A 23150-nucleotide genomic window follows, 5' to 3' on the forward strand; every position below is an offset into this window, starting at 1 on the left:
TACTTTCCCCTCCTGGCGGGAGACCCCTCACACCATGGTGTCAGGGGTAGCTCATATACCACCACAGCCAGGATAGAGGAGATTTGCCCCTCCATGCAGGAGACCCCTCCCCCCTGGATGTCTGGGCAAGCTTTCATACCTCTGCAGCCAGTGTAGCCAGGACTCGGTGCTCCAGTCAGGAAACTCTTCCCACCATGTATCAGGGTAATCTCCTATACTGCCACCGCCAGGAGAGAGGGGACTTGCTCCTCCAGGTGAGAGAAACCCCTCCCGCCTGTGTGTGTGTTGTGGAGATCCTATATCACTACAGCCAGGGTAGAGGGGACTATCCCCTCCAGGCAGGAGACCCCTCCCACCTGGGTTTCAGGGGGAGCTCTTATACTGCTGAAGCCTGGGTAGAGGCGACTCCCAACTCTAGGTGGGAGGGGTCTACCACCTGGGTGTCAGTGTGAAATACTATACCACTGCAGCCAGTGTAGAGGTGACTCACCTCTCCAGGCTGAAGACCCTCCCATCTGGGTGTCAGGGAGAGATCCTTTACCGCCACAGTCAGGGTAGAGGGAATTTGTCCCTCCAGGCAAGAGACCCATCCAACCTGCTTGTCAAGGAAAGCTGGTAAATCCCACTGCAGCCAAGGTAGAGAGGACTCGCCCCTTCAGGCAGGAGACCCCTCCCATCTGGGTATGGGGTGGGAGCTCGTAAACCACAGCAGCCATAATAAAGGGGACTCACCCCTCCAAGGAGGAGACCCCTTCCGCCTAGGTGTTTGGGAGAGCTGTTACACCCCCTCAGCCTTTGGGTAGAGGTAAGTCACCCCTCTAGGTGGGAGACCCTTTCCACCTGGTTGTCAGGGGAAGCTCCTTAACCTCTACAGCCAGAGTAGAGTGGACTCGCCCCTCCAGGCCAAAGACCCCTCCCACATAGGTGTCAGGTGGAGCTCACATACGCCAGCAGCCAAGGTAGAGGTGACTTACACCTCCAGGGGAGAGACACCTCCCACCTGAGAATGAGGGTAACTCCTATAACCGCCTTAGCCAGGGTAGAGTGGACTTGCCTTTCCAGGTGGAAGACCCCTCCCACATGGGTGTCTGGAGAGGGGGGATTGGGTTTGTATACAGCTGCAGCTGGGTTAGAAGTAACTGGCTCCTCTGGGCAGGAGACCCCACTTTCTTGGGGGTAGGAGGGGGCTTTTGTATCCTGCAGCCATGGTTGAAGAGACTGGCCATTTCAGGCGGGACATGCCTCCAACCTGGCTGTCAGAGGGAGCTCATATACCACCAAAGCCAGGGTAGAAAGTACTTGCCCCTCCAGGCGGGAGATACCTCCCACAAGTCTGTCAAGGGGAGCTCATATACTGCCACAGCCAGGATAGAGGGGACTCGCCCCTCCATGCGGGAGAACCCTCCCTCCTGGGTGTCTGGAGGAGCTTGTATACTTCTGAAGCCAGGGAAGAGGCTGGTGCCTGTAGGGAGACTCTTCCCACCTGTTTGTCAAGGGGATCTCCTATACCGCAACAACCAGGGTAGAGGGGACTTGCCCCTCCAGGCAGGAGACCTCTCTCACCTGGGATGTGTGGGGAAGGAGCTGATATACCACCACAACCAGCATAGAGGGGACTCGGTCCTCCAAGGGGGAGACACCTCCCACCTGGGTGTCTCAGGGAGCTTGTATACCTCGGCAGCCAGTGTAGAGGGGATGCACTATTCCAGTCGGGAGACCTTCCTATCTGTGTGTCAGGGGGATCTCGTATACCACCACAGCCAGGGTATAGGGGACTTGCCCCTCCAGAGAGGAGACCCTTCTTACCTGGGTGTGTGTGGGGGGGAGATCCTATACCACCACAGCCAGGGTCAAGGTGACTCACCTTTCCAGGAGGGAGACCCCTTCCACCTATATTTCCGGGGTAGCTCTTATACAGCTGCAAGGAGGGTAGAGGGGACTTGCCCCTCAAGCTGGGAGACCCCTCCTATATCTGTGTCATGGGAGCTCCTATACCGCCACAGGCACAGTAGAAGGAACTCTATCCTCCAGATTGGAGACCCCTTCCACCTGGGTGTAAGAGGGAGTTCCTATACCACTGAAACCAGGGTAGAGCGGACTTGCCCTTCCAATCCAGAGACCCCCTCCTACCTGGGTGTCTGGGTGAGACACCTTGGCAGCCAAGATAGAGGGGATTCGCCCCTCCAATCAGGAGGCCCCTCCCACCAGGGTGTCCTTGGGAGCTTGATTACTGCAGCAGCCAGGTTAGAGGGGACCCACCCCTCCAGACGTGAGACTCATCCAACCTAGGTTTTAGGGAAAGCTAATAAACCACTGCAGCCAGGGTAGAGGTGGTTCACTGCCTCAGGCGAGATACCCCTCCCATATGGGTATGGGGGGGAGCTCATATACCATAACAGCCAGAATAGAGGGGACGTGCCCCTCCAAGCAGAAGACCCCTCCCATTTGTGTGTCTGAGTGAGCTCCTATACACCTCCAAAGCCAGGCTAGAGGAGATTCACCCCTCTAAGAGGAAGATCCCTCCCAACTGTGTGTAGGGGGCAGGTGATATCACAGCAGCCAGGGTAGAGTGGAACTCGCCCATCCAGGCTGGAGACCCCTCCCACCTGGGTTTCAAGGAAAGCTAGTGTACCAAGGCAGTCAGGGTAGAGGGTACTCGCCCCTTTGTGCAGTAGACTCTCCCATCTGGGTATGGGCAGGAGCTCTATACCTCCGCAGCCTGGATAGAGTAGAGTCTTCCCTCCAGACAGGACACTCCTCCCTCGTCTGAGGGAGCTTGTACACCTCTTCAGCCAGGGTAGAGTGGACTTGCCTCTGGAGGAGAGAGACCTCTCCCAATTGGGTGTAGGGGGAGCTCCATTACTGCTGCAGCAAGGGTATAGGGGAATCGTCCCTACAGGTGAGAGACCCCTTCCACCTGGCTGTCTAAGGGAACTCATGCACCTCTGTAGCCAAGGTTGAGGGAACTCGCCCCTCCAGTCCTCAGACCCCTCCCATCTGGGTGACTGGGGGGACTCATATACCTCTGCAGACAGGGTGGAAAGGTCTCACCCCTCCAGGATGATTGTCTGGGGGAGTTTATTTATGGCCGCAGCCAGTGTACAGGGGATTAGACCCTCCAGGCGGGAGACCGTTCCAACCAGGGTGTCAGGGAAACCTAATACACTACACCTCCCACCTGGGTGTTGGAGGGGAGCTCCTATACTTCCTCAACCAGGGTAGAGGTGACTTGCCCTCAGGTGGTAGACCTATCCCACCTGGGTGTCAGGGGGAGCACTTATACCGGGGCAGGCAGGGTAGAGGGGACTCTCCCCTCCAATCAGGAGACTCCTCCCACCTGTGTTCAGGGAGCTCCTATATCACAGCAGCCAGGGTAGAGGGGAGTTCACCCTCCAGGTGAGAGACCTCTCCCACCTGGATGTGTGTGTAGGGGCTTGTATACTGCCCTAGCCATGATAGAGGGGACTAGCCCTTCCAGGTGGGAGACCCTCCCACCTGGGTGTCACATTGCCACAGCAATGGAAGCAGGAACTTGCCCCTCCAGGCGGTAGACCCCTCCCACCTGGGTGTAGTGGGAAGCTCTTATACATCCTCACCCATTGTAGAGGGGACTCGCCCCTTTAGCCTGGGGATCCCTCCCATATTGGTATCTTGGGGAGCATGTATTCTGCTGCAGGAAGGGTAGAGTGGACTCACCCCTCCATGCTGGACACCCCTCCCACCTGGGTGTCTTGGAGAGCTTGTATACCCAGCTTCCAGGGTAGAGGGGACTAGCCCCACCCCCAGGTGGAAGATCTCTCCCACCTGGGTGTGTGTATGGGGGTTCTTATACAATTGCAGCCGGGTAGCAGGGACTGGCCCCTGAAGGCGGGTGAACACTTTTACCTGGGTTTTGGGGGAGCTTGTATCCCTCCTCAGCCACGTAGACGGGAATCACCCCTGCACATGGGAGACCTCTCCCACCTGTGTTTTGGAGGAGCTTGTATACCGCCTAAGCCAGTGTGGAGGGGACTCACCCCTCCAGGCTTGCGACCCTCCCATCTAGGTATTGAAGGGGGAGCTCCTGTACCGCTGCAGCCAGGATAGCGGGATCGCGCAAGACTAGCCAGGAGACCTTTCACACTTGGTTGTCAGGGGAGCTCATATGCCACCTCAGGCAGGGTAGGGGGGACTACACACTCCAGGCGGGAGACCCCACCGACCTGGGTGTACAGGGGAGCTTGTATACTGCCGCAGCCAGGGTAAAGGGGCTCGCCTCTTTAGGCTGGAGAGCCCTCCAACCTGGGCGTTCCTGCAGTACTTATAGGGCACCAGCCAGGGTAGAGGGGACTCTCGACTACAGTGGGAGAACCCTCTCACCTGAGTGTAGTTGGCAGGGCGTGCATACTGCCTTAGCCAGGGTAGAGGTGACTTGCCTCTCCAGGAAGGAGACCCCTCCCTCCTATTTGTCCCAGGGAGCTTGTATACTGCCTAAACCAGGTTGGAGCCTATTTGCTCCTCCAGGCGTGAGATCCCTCCAATTTGGCTATTGAGGGGAGCTCTTGTACAGCTGCAGCCAAGATATAGGGAACTCACACCACTAGGTGGGAGACCCCTATCACCTGTTTTTCAGGGGAGCTCATATACCACCACAGGCAGGGTAAAGTGGACTCACCACTCCAAGTGGAAGACCCTTCCCACCTGGGTGTCAGGGCGTGCTCATATACTGCCCTAGCCAAGAGAGAGGAGACTCACTCCTCCAGGCAGGAGACACCTATCACCTGGGTGTCAGGCGGAGCTTATATACTTCTGCAGTCAGTTTAAAGGGAACTCTTCCCTCCAGGCGGAAGACCCCTTCCACCTGGTGTCAGGGGGAATTCCTATGTTGGTATAGCCAGGGTAGAGGGGACTTGCCTCTCCAGGTGAGGGGCCCCTCACAGCTGGGTGCCTACCCGAAGCCTCATACCACAGCAGCCAAGCTAGAGGGGACTCATACATCCAGGTTCAGGATCCCTCACACCTGAGGGGAGCTCCTTTACCATGACAGCCAGTGTAGAGGGGACTCGCTCTTCCAGGTGGTAGACCACTTTCACCTGGAAGTCAGGGAAAACTAGTATACCACTGAACCTAGGGTAGAGGGAACTTGTACCTTCTGGCAGGAGACCCCTCTCATCTGGATATGGCTGGGGGCTCATGTAATGCAGCATCCAGTGTAAAGGGATCTTGCCTCTCAATGCGGGATACCCCTTCCACCTGGGTACCAGGGTAGGGGGAGAGGTCCTATACTGCTACAGCCAGGGTAGTGCTGACTTTCCCCTCCAGGCAAAAGACCCCTCCCACCTGGGTGTCAGGTGGAGATCACATACACCAGCAGGGACCTTCAAGGCAACTCACACCTCCAGGCCAGAAACACCTAACTCCTGGGAATGGGTGTAACTCCTATACTGCCTTAGCCAGAGTAGAGGGGACTTGCCCCTCTAGGTGGTAGACCCCTCCCACATGGGTGTCAGATGGAGCTCATATACCCCAACAGCCAGGGTAGAGGGAACTCGCACCTCCAGGCAAGAGACACCTCCCCCCTGGGAATAGGGGTAACTCCTATACTGCCTTAGCCATGGTAGAGGGGACTCGCCTCTCCAGGTGGAAGACCCCTCCCACATGGGTGTCTGCAAGGGGGGTTCTATATAGCTTCATCTGGGGTAACAGCGACTTACCCCTCCAGGCAGGAGACACCACTCTTGGGGGTATAAGGGGCTCTTATACCCACACAGCCAGGGTTGAGGGGACTCGCCCCTTCAGGCTTTAGTCTCTCCAACCGGGTTGTGTGTGTGTGGTGGGGGAGCTTGTATACTGCTGCAGTGAAGATAGTGGGGAATCACCCTTCCAGGCAGTAGACCCATCCCACCTGGATGTCACCGAGGACTTGTATACCACCTTAACCAGGGTAGAGGAGACTCATCCACCCATGCGGAACCCCCTCCCACCAGGGTGTCAGGGGGAGCTCATATACTATCTCAGCCAAGATAGAGGGGACTTGCCCCTCAATGCTGGATACCCCTCCCATGTGGGGGTTTGGGGGAACTTGTAAACCTTTGCAGCCAGGCTAGAGGGGACTCGCTTCTCCAGTCAGGAGACCCTTCCCACCTGTCTATCAGGGAGATCTCAAATACTGCCAAAGTCAGGGTAGAGGGGACTGGGAGTGAGAGGGGAAGATCCTATATCACCATCACCAGGGTAGAGTAGACTCGCCCCTCCAGGCGGGAGACACCCCCCTCCCACCTGGGTGTCAGGTGGAGCTCATGTACCCCAGCAGCCAGCTGGAGGCAACTCACACCTCCAGGTGAGAAACACCTTCCACCTGGGAATGGGACTAACTCCTATACTGACTTAACCAGGGTAGAGGGGACTTACCCCTCCAGGCAGAAGACCTCTCCCACATGTATGTCTTCGAAGGGGGATTTGTATACAGCTGCAGCTGGGGTAGCAGTGACCCGACCCTCCAGGCGAGAGACCCCTCCCAACAGGGTACCAGGGGGAGCTCTTACACCACTGCTGCCAGAGTGGAGGGGACTTTCTCCTCCATGAAAGAGACCCCTCCCACATTGGTGTCAGGGTAAGCTTGTATTTGGCCTTAGCCAGGATAGAGGGGACTCACCCCTGCCCTGAGGCAGGAGACGTCATCCACCTGGGTGCAGGGGGGCTCTTATACAACTGCTGCCAGGTAGCTGGGACTGGCCCCTCAATGCAGGGAGTACTTTCACCTGGATGTTGGGGAGAGCTCGTATCGCCCCAGCCAGGGTAGAGGGGACTCACCTCTTGGTCAGGAGACCTAACTCATCTGGGTATGGGGGGGGGGGCAGTTCCTATACCACTGCAGCCAGTGTAGCTGGGACTCACCCCTGCACACAGGAGACCCCTCCCACCTGGTTGTCCCAGGAACTCTTGTAAGGCACCAGCCAAAGTAGAGAGGATTCATCCCTCCAGGTGGGAGATCCATCCCACCTGTTTGTTGGGGGGAGCTTGTATTGCTCTGAAACCATGGGAGAAGGGACTTTCCCCTCCAGGCAGGAGAGCCTTCCCACCTGGGTGTCAGGGGTGAACTCCTATATTGTCACAGCCAGGGAAGAGAGGACTTGCACCTCCAGGCAAGAGATCCTTCCCACCTGTGTATAGAGGGGGAGCTCTTATACCGCGGCAGCCAGGGTAGAAGTTACCAGCCCTTCCAGGTGGGAGACCCCTCCTTCCTGGGTGTCCAGGAGAGCTTGTATACAGACTTAGCCAGGGCAGAGGAGACTCTCCCCACTAGACAGGAGACCCCTCACTCCTTGGTTTTGGGGAGAGCTCCTATACCATCACAGACAGGATAGAGGGGACTCTCCCCTCCATGCAGGGGACCTATCCCACCTGGGTGTCTGCTGGACCTCAAACACTGCTTCAGCCAGGGTAGAGGGGACTCGCCACTACAGGCAGGAGATCCCTGCAACCTGGGTGTCAGGCGGAGCTATTATTCAGCCCCAGCCAGAGTAGAGGGGCCAGGCAAGAGACCCCTCCCACCTTTGTATTGGGTGAGTAGCTCTTATACTGCTGCAGCCAGTGTAGAGGTGACTCACCCCTCCAGGCTGGAGACCCCTCTCTCCTGGGTGTCCAGAGGAGCTTGTATACCGACTTAGCCAGGGTGGAAGGGACTCAAATTACTAGGTGGGAGACCCTTCACACCTGGGTATCAGGGGAAGCTCTTATAATGCCTCAGCCATGGAAGAGGGAATTATCCTCTTTAGGCTGGTGACCCCTCCCATATTGTTGTCTGGGGGAGTATGTATTCTGCTGCAGCAAGGGTAAAGGGGACTTGCCCCTCCAGGCGGGAGACCCCTTCCACCTGGGTGTCAGGGGGAGCTTGTATCGCGCCACAGGCATGGTAGAGGAGACTCACCCCTGCATACGGAAGACCACTCCCACATGCTTGTCCTGGGAACTCTTATAAGGCACCGGCCAAAGTAAATGGGACTCGCCCCTCCAAGGGGGAGACCCATTCCACCTGGGTATCAAGGGATGCTTGTATTCCTCAGAAGCCAGGGTAGACTGACTTGCACCTCCAATTGGGAGACCCATCCTTCCTGTGTTTTGGAGAAGCTTGTATACTGCCAGGGTGGAGGGGAATCATCCCTACTGGCATGAGACCTTCCCAACTGGGTATTGAAGGGGGAGCTTGTATACCACCACAGCCAGGTTAATATGGACTCGCCCAACTAAGTGGAAGACCCTTCACACCTGTTTGTCAGGGAACTCATATGCCTCTTCAGGCTGGGTAGAGGGGATTCGGCACTCCATGTGGGACACCCCACCAACCTGGGTGTACAGGGGAGCTCGTATACTGTTGAAGCCAGGAATCACCCCTCCAAGCTGGCTATCCATCCCACCTGAGTGTCAGGGGGAGCTCATACACTGCCACAGCAAGGAGAGTGGGGACTCGCCCATACAGGCGGGTGACTCTTCCCATCTGGGTCTCAGGCAGAGCTCCTATACCTCGGCAGCCAGGGTAGAGGGGACTCGCCCCTCCATGCAGGGAACGCATCCCATCTGGGTTTTGGGGGGAGCTCAAATAACTCCGCAGTCAGGATACAGGGGACTCCCCTCTAGAGTTGGGAGAGTCCTCCCACCTGGGTGTCAGCAGTAGCTCATATACTGCTACAGCTAGGAGAGTGGGGACTCACTCTACAGGCGGGAGACCCCTCCCACTTGGGTGTTGGGTGGAATTCAAAACAGCCACAGCCAGGGTAGATGTGACTCTCCCCTCCACACAGGAAATCCCTCCTACCTGGGTCTCGAAGGGATCTTGTATACCAACTTAGCAGAAGACTCGCCCCTCCAGGCAGGAGACCCCTCCATCCAGGGTGTCAGGGGGAGCACTTATACCACAGCAGCCAGGTTAGAGGGGAATCACCCCTCCAGGCAAAAGACACCTCCCAACTAGGTGTCTGGTTAGGGGGCTTGTATATGGCCATAGCCATGGTAGAGGGGACTAGCCCATCCAGGAAGGAGACCCTCCCACCCAAGCTATCCAAGGTAGAGGGGACTGGAGGTGTGAATCCCCTCTACCCTGGCTGTGGTGGTATCTGAGCTCTCCTGAAATCCCAGGTGGGGGGGTGTCTCCTGCCTGGAGGGGCAAGTCACCTCTACCTTGGCTGTGGCTGTTTTGAGTTCCCCTAACACCCAGGTGTGAAGGTCTCCCACCTATAGGGGTGATTGCCCTCTTCCCTGGCTGCAGCAGTATAGGAGCTCTCCCAACACCCAGGTGGGAGGGGTCTCCTATGGAGGAGGGAGTCCCTCTACCCTGGCTACCTGGCTATAGGAACTCCCCTGAAACCAAAGTGGGAGTGGCCTACCATCTGGAAGGGTGAGTGCCCACACTCCTGGCTGCATTGGAATATGGGGAGAAAGGGGATTAAGGGGAACAGGTGGTAAAGGGAAAGTGGGGATCATGGCCAAGATTCATTGCAAGTTTCAGGATTGAGGAGCAGGGCCTGGGTTGCAGGAGGCCAAAACCCCCAGGCAAAGGACACTGCTACCTTTTCCCAAAGGAAAACCATAGGGCCAAATATCTCAGTTCCATCCCCTGCCTCTGGTGAGTCTCCTGGGAAAGATATCTGGAAAAGGAGCCCAGAAGGGTAAGAACAACAAGAGGGCCAAAGGAGGGCATAGCATGAAGAAGGGTGTTTGTGGGGTGCGGGTCAGGACCACAGAAAGGAGCCCAGCCTAGGGACCTATAGGAGGGCCCAGGTTAAGGGAGAGCAGGTAAAAGCAGGGCCAGGCAGGCAGGGACTGCACTAGGGTTCTGAGATGCAGGGATTACAAGGGGAGCGGGGAAGCAGCCCAGTGAGGCCCAAAGTTCAAGCCCAGGGAAACATGGAGCAAGAAGGACCACCAGAGGCTTAAAAGAGGTGCCAGTCCAGGGAATGGAGAGCCAAGGGCAGGGCTGGGGCAGGGAGCTCAGGACAGTGGACAGGGCTGGGGATGGAAGGCAGAGGATCCAGCAGGTGGGGAGTCAGGCTCGAGGCCCAGCACCACTGCCAGGTGTCAGGGTTCCAGGTGCTGCCCCAAGGGCCTAGGGAGAACAAGTTGCCCAGGCGAGGGTCAGGGTCCTTTTTCCCATAGGTATCCTGGCCCAGATGAGAATCAAGGGCTAGGGACCAGGTTAAAGGGCCTGGCAAGGGACAGGGCCCAGGAGGAGTATGATGTGAGGGCTTAGTGTAGGGTCGCAGTGGGTGCAGAGAGTGGCAAGTGCCAGGACCCAAACAAGGAGCCCAGGTAAGGGACTGACCCCACCAAAAGGTATTAGGGACAAAATGATCAGGAGGTACCTGCTCCAGGAAAAAACAGAAGGGTTAGGAGAGGTAGCATCAGTGCTAGGATAAGGAAACTGATTGCTGTGCAAAAGGGGACAGAGGGGAGCGAGCTAGGGAACAAATCAAGGGGTGCCCAGGTCAGACACGACAGGAAGAGACACCGCAGAGATCAATGCAGCCAGCAAATCGAGTAATGCAGTAAGGAGCTCAGACTGCCAGCCAGGCCAGGGGACTGTAGGGTGAAGGGTCAGGGTGAGGAAGGGCTGGGATGGTATACGGGAAGCTTGCATGGCTAGGGAGCAGGAGAGGGAAGGGAGGGGATAGCCCAGGTAAAGGTCATCACTAGGCCCAAGTCCACTGCCAGTTGTCAAGTTTGGACAGCAAAGGGGACCCAGGAAGGGCTGTGTTGCCCATAGGGATCCTTCAGATCCCAGAGGCCAGCCAATTTCACTCCTCTGCTCCAGGTGAGTAGATCCTCAGAGAGAGACCAGGACCAAAGGAGGGCAATGTGAGGAATGCCTTTGATCCAGGATTGGGAGGGTGTGAGTGAGGAGCCAACAACCATTGAGAATACCAGGCTACGGAGAAGCAGGGGGAGAGCAGGGTACTGGCAATGACAAAATACCACAGTAAAGGGGAAGAGAGGGGAGGAACAGTAGCAGGGGGCAAGCAAGGGGCCTGAAATCAAGGAACAGGGAGAGGATCCTCAAGAAGGGTGACTAGGTCCTCCAGTATGGAGCAAGGCCCAATAATTGAAAGCCAAGTGCCAGGACACAGTCCTGGGTCCAGTGAAAACATACAGGGCTAGGGAGGGGAGAAAGGGAGCATGTGTAGTAGATGGAACAGCGAGAGGAGAGCTCAAGGCCCAAGTTCACTGATGGGTGTCAGGATTGAGGAGCAGGGCCTGGGCAGAGAGTGTCCAAAGTCCCAGGCAAGGGGCACAGCTATGTTTTCCCAAAGGGAGACCACAGGGCCAAATGCCTAGTTCCAATCCCCTGGACATTTGTGAGCATGCTGGGAAAGGGATCTTGAAAAGGGGACCAGTAGGGACAGGGACAACAGGAGGAATATAGGAGTATACAATGTGAAAGGCCAGAGGAAGTATATTGATGGTGTGTGGGCCAGGATTCCAGAAAGGATCACAGGCTAGGGACAATAGGAGGGCCCAGGCCAGGAAATGGCAGGGAAGGGCGAGGCTGGGCAGGCAGGTGACAGTAGGGTTCTCAGGTTCAGGGAAGCCAAGGCGAGCAGGGTACTGGGCCCAGCAAGCCCCACAGTCCATTCCCAGGGAAGCACAGTGCAAGAAGGACCCCAGAGGCTCAAGCGAGGAGGTAGGCTGGGGAATGGAGAGCCAAGGGGCAGGGCTTGGGCAGGGAGCTCAGGACAGTGGACAAGACTTTGGAGGAATGGCAGGGGATCCAGCAGGGGCCAGGCAGGCTCCTGGCCCAGGGCGACTGCCAGGTGTCAGGGTACTTGGTGCAGGACCAAAGGACCAGAGAGAGCAAGGGGAGCAGGCATGGGGCAGAACTCAGTTTCCCATAACACACTCAAGCCCATATGAGAATCCAGGGACAGGGACCTGGAAAAGGTGGCTGGGCAAGTGAAGGGGGCCAGGAGGAGGATGATGGGAGGGCATGGCAGGGGATCTCAGTGGTTGCGTGGGGGAGCTAGGTCCAGGACCCAAGCCAGGTGCCCATGCAAAGGACTCACCTGACTGACCATGGATGAGGGACTCAAGGAGCAGGAGACCTGAAAGTGCCAGGGGAAAGCCTGAAGGGAAGGGGAGAAAAGGCTGTGGAAGGAAGAGGAGACAGAGAAAAGCACAAGCGGCACCTAAGGGAGCACACTGGAAGCCCCAAGTAAGGGGCCCCAGGTAAGACCCAACAGGAAGAGTCTTCATGCAAGTGACATGAGGAACACTGTCAGGGGCTCATGTGAGCCCCAGGCTTTGGGACTGAAGTGCAAAGGGTCAGGATTATGGAGGACTGTGTAAGGACAACATGCAAGGTGAGAGGGCAGGGGAGGGAAGGGAGTGGATCTCTCCAGGCAGGGTTGGAGCAAGTCGCATAACTGCCAGGCCTCAAGGTTCAGGCAGCAAAGGGGACTCAGGCAAGAGGCAAGGCCAATTTTTTAGCTCCTCTTCCAAGGTGAGTAGATCCTTAGAGAGGGACCTGGACCAAAGGAGAGTCAAAAGAGGGCACTGTGAGAGGATATCTGGCATATGGAGGTTTTGGGGTGGTCGGTTGTCAGCCTGGACCCATTCGAGGAGCCCAGGCTAGGGAAAAGCAAGGAAAGCATAGAGTCCCGGAAGTGCCAGGATACCACAGCATCAGTGGAACAGAGGGGAGGTACAGAATGGGGTCTATAAATAGAGGCCTGAAACCAAGGGAAGGGAAAGGGTCCTCAAAAAGTGCAGTCAGGGGCTCAAGCAAAGAGACATGCCCAGTAATGGAGAGCCAAGTGTGAGCACCTGGGGCAGGGTGAATAAAAATGGATATGAATAGGGAGGGGAAGGAGGGGAGAAATCTGAGCAGGTGGTGCAGCAGGAGGAAGGCTGAAGGCCCAGGTCCACTGCAGGGTGTCAGGATTGGGTAGCACGGCATGGGCAGAGGGAGGAAAATGGGCCCAGAGGCAGTGCTACATTTTCCCAAAGAGAGCCCACAGGGCCACAAGGCTAGGTCAAGTACCTGCCCTGATGAGCATGCTGGAAAGGGTATGAGGAATGTCACCTGGGAGAGACAGAAACGACAAGAGGGCCAAAGAGGGCACACATTCAAAGGCCACAGGACGAGTCTGGGTGGGGTGGGGGCCAGGACCCCAGCAAGGATCTCAGACAAGGGGCCTAGAGGAGGGCCAAACCAGGGGAGAGCAGGGAAGGGCAGGGTCAGTAAGGCGAGGCGGAACTAGGGTACTGCAGTACAGGGAAGCCAAGGGGAGGAGAGAAGCGACCCCAGTGAGGGGCCCTCAGACAAAGCCCAGGAAAGAAAGGAACAAGAATGGCCACCAGAGGCTCAAGCGAGGAGTCAGGCAAGGAAATGGACTGCCAAGGGCCAGGGATTGGGTAGGGGGCTTAGGACAGTGGACAAGACTTGGGAGGGAAGGCAGGGTTCCAGCAGATGGCAGTCAAGCTCTAGGCCCAGTGCCACAACCAGGTGTCAGGGTTCCTGGTTCAAGACCAAGCACCTAGAAAGAGTAAGTGGAACAGTCGAGGGGCAGGACTCTGTTTCTCATAATGCACTCTGGCCCAGATGAGAATCCATGGACAGCAACCTGGCAAAGGAGGCCTGGCAATGAAAGGGGGTCAGAAGGAGGGCTATGGGAGGTCTCGGCCAGTGGTCGTGGTGGTTGTGTGATGGGAGGAGAACCAGGACCATAGCCAGATGCTCAGACAAGGTACCCACGCGACCAATCTAGAATGAGGGACTGAAGGAACAGTAGACTCACGAGAATCTGGGGAATTCATGAGGGGTTGGGGAGGATGGGCTGCATGAGGACCATGATACAGAGGGAAGCTCAAGGGTCACATAGGGGAGCCTGCTGGTGGGCCCAACAAGGGGCCCCCAGGTCAGACATAACATAAGAGACTATGTTATGCTATGCCAAGGGCCATGAGGAACAGAATCAGGGGCTCAGGTGAATGACCATGCCCAGAGACTGGAGCCCAAAGCGTCAGGGTTAGGGAGGGCTAGGTTGTAGTATGGGCAGAATGCAAGGCCAGAGGGCAGGGGAGGGAAGGGAGGGATTCGCTCAGGGCTGGGTTGGAGCAAGTCCATGTTAATTGCCAGGCCTCAAAGTTCAAGCAGTGAAGGGGACTCAGGCGAATGGCAGGTCTGTGTTTCCCATAGAGAACAATCAGGGTGTAGAAGTGAGCCAAATCCACTCCTCTGCCCCAGGTGAGTAGATCCTCAGAGATGGACCTGGACCAAAAGAGGGGACAAGAGGATACTGTGAGTGTATACCTGGTGTGCTGAATTGGGGGGTCAGGCTGCCAGGACGCATTCCAGCATCATAGGCTAGGGAGAAGCAGAGGGATTGGAGGGTCCAGGCAGGGCCAGGATACCACGGCATGAGGGGATCAGAGGGGAGGCACAGGAGGGGGCCAGCAAATGGGGCTTGAAACCAAGGAACAGGTAAAGGGTCATAAGAAGCTTAGCCAGTGGCTCAAGCAACAAGCTGGGCCCAGGAATGTAGAGCCAAGTGCTAGCACCTGGGCATGGGTGAATGAAAAGAAACATGGAGGGGAAGCAGAAAAGGGGAGAAAGTGGAGTATTTGGCACAAGGAGAGAATGGCTCAAGGCCCAGGTCCACTGAAAGGTGTCAGGGGTCGGGAGCAGGGCCCAGGCTGAGTAAGGCGAAAGTGTCCAGGCAAGGGGCAGGGCTATGTTTTCCCAAAGGTCATATCCTCTGGCCCAGGTGAGCATCCTGGAAAGGAGATCAGGAAAGTGGGTGTGGCAGATATAGAAAGGACAGGAGGGCCAAAGGAGGGCACAGCCTGAAGGGTCGCAGCATGGGGATGGGTGGGGTGGGACCCAAAACCCCAGTAAGGAGGAGCCCAGGCAAGTGACCTAAAGGAGTGCCCTGGCCAGGGGAGAGAACTGAACACAGGGCCGTGAAGGTGGGCCTTCACTATAGTATGGTAGTATAGGAAAGCCAAGGGGAGCAGGGAAGTGGTCCCAGTGAGGGGCCCTCAGACAATGCCCAGAAAAGCAGTGAGCAAGAATAGCCACCAGAGGCTCAAGAGAAGAGCCAGGCCAGGGAATTGAGAGTGAAGGCCCAGGATTTGGGCAGGGGCCTCAGGACAGTGGACAAGAATTGGGAGGGAAGGCAGGGGATTGAACAGGGTGCAGTCAGGCACCAGGCCCAGGGCCACTACCAGCTGTCAGGGTTCCTGGTGCCTGACCAAGCACCCAGGGAGAGCAAGGGCCCAGGCGACAGGCAGGGCATTGTTTCCCATAAGGCGCCCTGGATCAGGTGAGAATCTATGGCCAGGTATCTTTCAAAGGAAGCAAGGAAAGAAAGGGCCAGAAGGAAGGCAACAGGAAGGCACGCAAGGGGGTGAGGGTGGGTGTGCATAGGGGCAAGACCCAGTACCCAAGACAGGTGCCCAGGCAATTGCCCACCTAATCAATGGTGATGGGGGACCCCAGGAGTAGGAGACCTGTGAGCACCAGAAAAAAAAACATGAGTGGAAAGGGGAGGAAGGGGCTGTGTGAGAACCAGGAGAAGCCAAGGGGAACCAACAGAGTCCACTGGCGGGCCCAAGTTAGGGGCTCCCAGGTCAGACTCAACATGAAGTGACTCCTTGCTATGCCAAGGGCCATGAAGAATGTTGTCAGGGGCTCAGGAGAATGCCCAGGCCCAGGGACTGGAGCACAAAGGGTCAAAGTTAGGGAGGGCTGTGTTGCTGTAGGTGCAGCATGCAAGGCCACAGGGCAGGGGAGAGAAGGGAGGGGACCACTCAGGGCTGGATTGGAGCAAGTCCATGTTAACTGCCAGGCCTCAAGGTGCAGGCAGTGAAGGAGACTCAGGCAAGTGGCAGGGCTGTGGTTCCCATAGGGAGCATTTAGGGTGCAGAGGCGAGCCACTTCCGTTCCTGTGTCCCATTTGAATATATCCTCAGAGCGGGACCTGGATAAAAGGAGGGGCCAAAGAGGGTCCTGTGAGTGGATACCTGTTGTGCGGATGTGTGGGGGTGTCAGGCTGCCAGGACACATTTAAGTAGGATAGGCTAGGAAGAAGCAGGAGTAGTAGAAGATCCAGGCAGTGCCAGGATACCACTGCATGAAGAGATCAGAGTAGAGGCACAGGAGAGGCTGCCAAAAGGTGCCTGAAACCAAGGCCCAGGGAAAGGGTCCTCAAGAAGTGTAGCCAGGGTCTCAAGCAAGGAGCTGGATCCTGTAATGGAGAGCCAAGTGCTAGCACCTGGGCCTGGGTGAATGAAAAGAAACATTAAAGGTGAGCAGCTGGAGGGGAGAAAGTGGAGTGGGTGGCACAGGGGGAGAAGAGCTCCAGGCCAAGGTCCACTGCAGGGTGTCAGGGCTCAAAAGCAGAATCCTGGCTGAGGGAGGACAAAGTTCCCAGGCAAGGTGCAGGTCTACATTTTCCAAATGGAGCCTCCAGGGCCAAGAGGCAAGGTCAAGTCACCTGGCCAGGGTAAGCATCCTGGGAAAGGAATCAGGAAAGCAGGCATGGCAGAGGCAGAAAGGACAGAGGGCTGAAGGAGGGCACAGCCTGAAAGGGTCCAGGAAAGGTGTGGGTGGGGTGGGGTTAGGATCCCCAAAAGGAGCCCAGGAAAGGAACCTAGAAGAGGTCCAGGGCCAGGAGAGAGCAGGGAACGCCGGAGCGGGAAGGCAGGGCTGCCATAGGTTAATGCAGTACAGGAATGCCAAGGAAAGCAGGAAAGCAGCCCCAGGGAGGGGCCCTCAGACTATGCCCATAAAAACAGTGTGCAAGAAGGGTCATCAGAGACTTAAGCAACGAACCGGGACAGAGAATGGAGAGCCAAGGCCTGGGACTGGGGTACTCAGGACAGTGGACAAAACTTGAGTGAGAAGGCAGGGTTCCAACAGGGACAGGCAGGTACAGTCTCAGGGTGACTGCCAGGTGTCAGGGTTCCAGGGGCAGAATCAAGCACCCAGAAATAGCAAGGGGCACAGGCGAGAGGCAGGGAATTGTTTCTTATAAGGCGCCCTAGCCTAGATTAGAATTCAGGGCCAGGGACCTGGCAAAGGAAGCCTGGCAAGGGAAGGGGAACAGGAAGAGGGCAATGGGAGGGCATGGCAGGGTTTCCTGGTGGGTGCTCAGAGGGGCGAGATCCAGGACCCAAGCCAGCAGCCCAGGAAAGAAACCCACCCAACCAATCAGGGATGAGTGACTGAAGGAGAAGGAGACCCACAAGCACCAGGGGAATTTGTGAGGGAAAGGCAATGAAGAGGTTGCACGAGGACTAGAAGACAGAGAAAAGCACAAGGGGCACCTATGGAAGCCCACTGGGGGACACAAGCAAGAGGCCCCCAGGTCAGACCCAACACAAAGAGACTCCATGCTACGCTAAAGGAAATGAGGAAAGTGGCAGGGGCTCAGGAGAGCAGCAAGGCCCTTGGACTGGAGCGCAACCGGCCAAGGTGAGGGAAGGCTGGGATGAGGTAGGGGCAGCATGCAAGGTGAGAGGGCACTAGAGAGAAGGGAGGGGATATCTCAGGACTGGGTTGGAGCATATTTCATTTTAACTACCAGGCATCAAGGTTCAGGCAGAAAAGGGGACACAGTTGAGTGGCAGGGCTGTTTCCCACTGGGAGCATTCAGGGTGCAGAGGCCCGCCAATTCCACTCCTCTGGCCCAGGGAGTAGATCCTCAGAGAGGGACCTGGACCAAAGGAGGGGCAAAATCGGGCACTGTGAGATGATACCTGCATTACAGAGTTTGGGGTGGGGTCGTTGGGCTCCAGGACACATTTGTGGGGCCCAGGCTAGAAAGAAGCAGGAGAAGCAGAAGGTCTGGGCAGTGGCAGGATACTTCAGCATAAAGGGGAACAGAGGGGAGTCACAAGAATGGGCAGGTAAAAGCGGACTGAAACCAAGGGACAAGGACATGGTCCTTGAGAAGGGTGGCCAGGGGCTCAAGCAAGGAGCTGGGCCCAGTAATGGAGAGCCAAGCACCAGCACCTGGGCTTTGGTGAATGAAAGGGAACCTGTTTTTTCATGGGAGCTCTTATACCTCTGCAGCCTGGGTAGAGCAGACTGTCTTCTCCAGGATAGAGACCCCTCCCACCTTGGTGTCCATGCTAGCTTGTAGTCTGCCTCATCCCACATACAGGGGACTTGCCCCTCCGGGAAAGAGACCCCTCCCACCTGGGTTTGTAGGGTGGGGATCCTATACAGCTGCAGCCAGGGTAACAGGGACTCACACCTCCAGGGAGAAGATCCCTTCCTCCTGGGTGTCTGGGGGAATTCCTATACCTCCACAGGAAGGATAGAGGGGAGTTGCCCCTCCAGGCAGGAGACACCTCCCAACTGGGTGTCAGAAGAGCTATTACACGGCGCCAACAAGGATAGAGGGTACTTGTGCCACCAGGCAGGAGACGCTTCCCACATGCTTTTCCTGGGAGCTCTTATATGGCACCATCTAAAGTAGAAGGGACTCGCACCTCCAGGTGGGAGAACCCTCCCACCTGGCTGCTGGGGTGAGGTTGTATACCACCAAAGCCAGGGTAGAGGGGACATGCCAATCCACGCAGGAGACCCCTCCCACCTGGGTGTCTGAGTAAGCTTGTATACCTGCACACCTAGGGTAGAGGGGATTCCCTGCTGTAGCAGGAGACCCATCCAACCTGGGTTTCAGGGGGAGCTCTTATGCCAGGCAGCCATGGTAATAGTACTTTTTCCTTCAGGCAGGAGAACCCTCCCACCTGGGTGTTGAGGGGAGTTCCTATACCACCACAGCCAGTGAAGAGGGGACTCCTTCCTCCTGGAGGGAGAACCCTCCCACCTCAGTTTCAGAGGAGCTTTTATACCACTGCAGGCAGAGTAGAGTTCCCTCAACCCTCCAGACAGGAGACCTCTTCCACCTGGGTGTCCTGGAGAGCACTTATACCTCTGCAGCAGGGTACAGGGTACTCTATTGCCCTGGCTGAAGACTCCTTCCAATTGAGTGTCAGCAGCCACAGCAGCCAAGGTAGAGGGGACTCGCACCTCTAGGTGCGAGACTTCTCCCACCTCGGTGTCAGTGAGAGTTCATATACCTCTGCAACCAGGGTAGAGCAGACTTGCCCTTCCAATTGGGAGACCCCTCCCACCTGTGTGTCTGGTTGAACTTGTTTACCTATGCAGCCACTGTACTGGGGACTTGCCCCTCCATTCAGGACTCCCCTCCCACCTGGGTGTCCAGGGAGCTTGATTACTGCAACAGCCAGGGTGAGAGAGCTTGCCCCTACAGGCAGGAAACCCTTCCCACCTGGATGTCGGGGGGGGGGAGCTCCTATACAGCCACAGCTAGAGTAGAGGGAACACACCCCTTCAGGTGGAAGACCCCTCCCACCTGGGTGTCCTGGGAACTCTTATATGTCAAGAGCTAAAGTAGAGGGGACTTGCCCTTCCAGGTGGGATACCCCTCCCCCTGGTATCGGGGTAGCTTGTTTACTGCCAAAGTCAGGGTAGAGGGGATTCACCTGTCCATGTGGAAGAACACTCCCACCTGTGTGTAGAGGGGCACTTGTATACCACCTTAGCCAGGGTAGAGAAAACTTGCCCCTCCAGGTGGGAGACCCCTCTCCCACCTGAGAGAGCTTGTATACTGCCACAGCCAGGGTAGAGGGGACTCATTGCTCCAGGTGGGAAATCACTCCCATCTGGTGTCTAGGGGAACTTGTATAACCCTGCAGCCAGTGTAGAGCCTCCAGTCAGAAGACCCCATAACCTGGGTATCAGGGGGAGATCCTATACCGCCAGAGCCAAGGAAGAGGGTACTTGACCCTCCAGGTGGAAGATCCCTTCCACCTGGTTGTCAGGGGAGTTCATTTACTGCCACAGGTAGGGTAGAGGGGACTCACCACTAGAGGAGAGAGAACCCTCCCACCTGGGTGCAGGGTGGGGGGAGCTCCTATACCACTACAACAAGGAACAAGGGGATTCACTTTTCCAGGCCAGAGACCCTCCCACCTGGGTGTTAGGGGAAGATCCTTTACTGCCGCAGCAGTCAGAGTTTAGGGACTTGCCCCTCCAGGCGAGAGACCCATCCAACCTGGGTGTCAGGCAAAGATAGTAAACCAGTGCAGCCAGAGTAGAAGGTAGAGGGGACTCGCCCCTTCAGGTTGGAGACTGCCAGGGTAGTGGGGACTCCTCCCTCCAGGCAGGAGACCCCTCTCATCTGGATATATGGGAGAGCTCATATAATGCAGCAACCAGGGTAAAGAGGACTCACCTCTCAATGCGGGACACCCCTCCCACCTGGGTGCCTGGGGGAGCTGCTATACTACCACAGCCAGGGTAGAGTGGACCTGCCCCTCCAGGCAGAAGTCTCTCCCCACCAGGATGTCAGGGGGAGCTCCTATACTACTGTATTCAGGATAGAGGGGACTCGCCCCTCCAGGCAGAAGACCTCTCCCACTTACTTGGGTGTCAGGGAAAGTTAGTATACCACTGGAGCCAGGGAAAAAAGGACTTCCCCTTTCTGGTGGGAGACCCTTCTCATCTGCAAATTGGGGTATCTCCTATACTACCACATCCAGGGTAGAGGGGACTGCCCATCCATTTGGGAGACCCCTTCCACTTGGTTATCTGGGGGGAGCTTCTATACTGCCTTAGGCAGAGTGGAGGGTACTCTCTCATCCAGGTGGGAGACGCCTCCCTTCTGGCTATTGGGTGGAGCTCACATATCACTGCAGCCTGGATAGAGGGGCCTTGCCCCACTAGGCGGGAGACCCCTCAACCCTGGTTGTCAGGGAAGCTCAATACTGAGGCAGACATGGTACAGGGGACTCGCCACAAGGGTGAGAGATCCCTCCCATCTTGGTGTAGGGGGAAGCTCCTGTACTGCCACAGCCAGGGTAGAGGGTACTAGCCCCTCCATGCTGGAGACCCTTACCACCTGGGTGTCAGGGAGTGCTCATATACCACCTCAGCCAGGAGAGAGGGGACTCGCCCCTCCTTGCGGGAGAACCCTCCCACCTGGGTTACTGGGGGGAGCTCCAACACTGGTGAAGCCAGGGTACAGTGGACTTGCCCCTTCAGGTGGGAGACCCCTCCGACCTGGGTGTCAGGGCAGGGAAAGCTCCTATACCGCAACAGGCAGAGTATCAGGGACTCACTCCTCCAGGCAGGAAACTCATCCCACCTGGGTATCTGAGGGAGCTCATATATTGCCCCAACCAAGGGAGAGGGGATTCGGCCCTCAAGGAGGGAGATCCCTCCCACCTGGTTTTTCTGGGGGCAGGGGTACGCCTATACAGCTGTAGGCAGGGTCACAGGGACTCGTCCCCCATGGTGGAAGATCACTTTCATCTGGGTGTTATAGGAGCTCCTATCCCACTGTAGCCACGGTAGATGGGACTGGCCCCTCCAGGCAAGAGATCCATCCTACCTGATGTGGGGGGGGTCATATACCTTCAGTCAAGAGATCCCTCCCACCTGGGTGTCAGGGAAAGCTAGTATACCACTGGAGCCAGGGAAAGGGGGCCTTCCCCCTAGGCCAAAGACCCTCACACCTGGGTGTTTGGGGGAGCTCCTTTACTGCCACAGCCAGTGTAGAGGGAACTCATGCCTCCAGGTGGGAGACCTCTCTAACCTAGGTGTAAGGGAAAGCTAGTACACCACTTCAAACAGGGAAAAGGGGACTCGCCCCTTCATTCAGGAGACTGCTCCCACCTGGGTGTCACAGGGAGCTTGAATACCACCTTAGCCAGGGTAGAGGTGACTCACACTTAAAGGCGGGAGACCCCTCCCTCCTGGGTGTCTTGGAACTTTTATACTGCATTAGCCAGGTTGGAGGGTACTCTCTCCTCCAGGCAGGAGACTCCACCCATCTTGCTATGGGGAGGGGACTTGTATACTGGTGCAGCCAGGAGAGAGCGGACTCACCACACTAGGCGGGAGACCCTTAATCCCTGGTTGTCAGTGGATCTCATATACCAGCAGAGGCAGGGAAGAGGGGACTTACCATTCCAGGTGAGAGAACCCTCCCACTTCTATGTGTGTGTGGGAGCTCTTATACCACTATAGCCAGGGTAGTGTTGACTCCCCCCTTCAGACAGGAAACCCCTCCTACCTGGGTGTGCATGCTGGAGCTTGTATACCATCTTAGAATAGAGAGGACTCGCCACTCCAGGCGAGAGATCCCTCCCACTAGGGTGTCATCTAAGCCAGGGTATAGGATATATACCACTCTAGTTGGGAGATCCATCCTGCCTTGCTGTTAAAGGGAGCTCTTATAAAGCTGCATCCAGGGTACAGGGGATTGCTTCTCCAGGGTGGAGATGCCTCCCACCTGGGTGTTGGAGGGATATAGTATACCTTCACAGCCAGGGTAGAGAAGACTAGCCCCTCCCGGTTGAAGACCCCTCCCACCTAGGTGTCCAGTGAGGGAGCTTGTATATCCTTAGCTAGGTTAGGGGGGACTTGCCCCTGTAGTCGGAAGAGCCCTCCCTCCTGGGTGTCATGGGAGCCCCTATACAGCCACAGCCAAGCTAGAGGGGACTTGCCACTCTAGGTCAGAGAAGCCTTTCACCTGGGTGTCAGGGGGTGCTCCTATACCGCCGCAGACATGGTAGAGGGGACTCGCACCTCCAGGAAGGAGACCCCTCCCACCTGGGTGTTGCAGGGAGCTTGTATACCAAGTTAGCCAGGGTAGAGGGGACTGGAGGTGCAAGTCACCTCTACCCTGGCTGTGGCTGTTTTTTGATGGGTCTCCCGCCTCTAGTGGTAAGTGCCCTGTAACCTAGCTGGGGCAGTATAGGAGCTTTCCCCAACACCCAGATGGGAGGGGTCACCCACGTGGAAGTGAAAGTCCTCTCTACCCTGGCTTCTGGGTTTAGGAACTCCCCCTACACCCAGGTGAGAGTGGTCTCACATCTGGACAGGCTATTTCTCTCTCGCCTGGATAAGGTGGTATGGTATATAGAGAGAAAGGGGAGTAAGGGGAGCGGGTGGCATAGAGAGAGGAGGTCTCAAGGCCTTGATTCACTGTAGGGTGTCAGAATTGAGGAGCAGACCCCAAGCTAAAGGAGGCCAAAGCCCCAGGCAAGGGGCACTGCTACCTTTTTCTCATAGGAAGACCACAGGGCCAAACATCCCAGTTCCAGCCACTGGCTCTGTTTAGCATCCTGGGAAAGGGATC

The sequence above is a fragment of the Marmota flaviventris genome, chromosome 17 (assembly GCF_047511675.1).
Source record: "Marmota flaviventris isolate mMarFla1 chromosome 17, mMarFla1.hap1, whole genome shotgun sequence".
Taxonomy (NCBI): domain Eukaryota; kingdom Metazoa; phylum Chordata; class Mammalia; order Rodentia; family Sciuridae; genus Marmota; species Marmota flaviventris.